This window comes from Rutidosis leptorrhynchoides, chromosome 1 (assembly GCF_046630445.1).
Source record: "Rutidosis leptorrhynchoides isolate AG116_Rl617_1_P2 chromosome 1, CSIRO_AGI_Rlap_v1, whole genome shotgun sequence".
In the NCBI taxonomy this organism is placed as follows: domain Eukaryota; kingdom Viridiplantae; phylum Streptophyta; class Magnoliopsida; order Asterales; family Asteraceae; genus Rutidosis; species Rutidosis leptorrhynchoides.
Window position 1 is genome coordinate 477,245,136 of NC_092333.1, and position 1,937 is coordinate 477,247,072.

Below are 1,937 nucleotides of genomic sequence, written 5' to 3' on the forward strand. Positions count from 1 at the left end.
TTGGAGGGCTTGGTGTTTATTCTGCGGGTGATGTTCGTCATTATGCTTTTCTGGCTTCTCGATTACAGTCTGCTGGGTTGCAGACCAAGCTCCTACATCATGCGGGTATTGTTGGTCTTGGTCGTGATTTTGAAGATGCATTGGGTCTGTTTAATAAAACGGTTGGGTTTGATATTTTAGGTAATCCGAGTGAGGTCGCTGCCCCAATACTCATGAAGAAATTGGCAGATGTTTATTTCACAAAGGTTACCGCTTCTGCAGAATCAACTTTTTCGTTATCTCCCCGACAATCGGCCTTATGGAAATCACAGCAGGGTGATCACACATCTGCTTGGCTAAGGGCAGTCCCTATTTTGGGGTTGGGTCAGACGATGAATGCAAAGACTTACCGATGCGTGTTGTGCTACCGGTTAGTTGTTCCATTGTTCTCTATCTCGACGGCATGCTCTGCCTGTTCAAGGGTTTTTACTGGGGATATTTTCGGGGATCACGCGGTGTCTTGTGCTGGTATGGTGGGTATTAAGCATCGACATAATATTGTTCGGGATTCCCTTGTTGATGTTTGTTATCGATCTGGGATTTCAGCGAGAAAGGAGGTTGACATTGGGTTGTCTGGAGGGAACGACAGGGCCCTTAGACCGGCAGATGTGTTACTTTATTCCTAGGATTGTGGTCGCGATGTTTGTGTTGACTTGACAGGGTCTTCTCCTTTGACACAGTCTGGGCTTTCTGACTTTGTCCTTGGACGTGTTGTGGTTGATGCGGCTCATCGAAAGCGGGTCAAGTACGAATCTAGCTGTCAGGCGATTGGTTATGGTTTCATTCCTTTGTCATTTTCTTCCCTTGGGGAATTAGAGAAGGAGGCTGTTTCTTTGCTAAAGCGGGTTCAGAAGAGTTCGATGGCGCAAGATATTGGTGCCGGTGCTGCTGCTCATATTTTTACTAGGATAGGTTTTGCTATTGCTAGAGGTGTGGGGGCCCAGATTGTCTCTAGGTTTCCCACTAATTTTTTGTAAGTTTTAAAACTTTTAAGTTTATAATAATAATAATAATAATAATAATAATAATAATAATAATAATAATAATAATAGCACGGCTGAATCATATTGCTATATTAGAATAGCACTTGTTTGTTAGATAAAATGTTAGTCCAAGTTCAATATGTATCATGGGTTTAAGGTCTATTAGGATTAGGATAATTATGATTCTATATCCTTTATAAATAGTGTTCAGTGTTATTAATAATATTGACGGGTTCAATTGTATAACATTGTTCAGTCATAGTATTTGCCTTTTTATAAATAATATTAATATCTTTTAAGAATGAAATATACATATACATAAACATTAATAACTTACGAGTAATAAATAATTTTAAACGAAAATCACCGTATATCCAGGCATTTGCCTGGATATAATTTTAAACCACCGAGTAAATAATTTTAAACCACCGAGGCATTTGCCTGAGTGGTATCGCGGTGGTGTTTAACACCCTCGCCGGGTAAGAGGTCCAGGGTTCGAACCTGGCTTATGAATGACCAAATTAAACATGGACTGAAATAGGCTCCATTGAGGTCAGCCCAAAGGGAAGGTTTTACCGACCCGATCCGGGACTAAGATCCGGCCCGCCTGCCCCTCGGGATGGTTTAAGGGTTCGGATCCCTGTGATCGTGGTTCGGGTTTCCTGCCCGAACGTGTGTGTGTGCAAATGATGACTAGGCTTCGGTCCGGACTGATGCAATCTTGCCGTTCAAAAAAAAAAAAAAATCACCGTATATCCAAGGAATTAATGTTAAATACTCCACACACTATACAAATCATGGCTACTGAATTACATATCAATGCAGTTAGAAACAAGGATACACTGTTGTCTCGTTACATCTATTGACGAGGAAAGTATTCGACTTTTATTAAATAATGATTATTAATGTGATTAA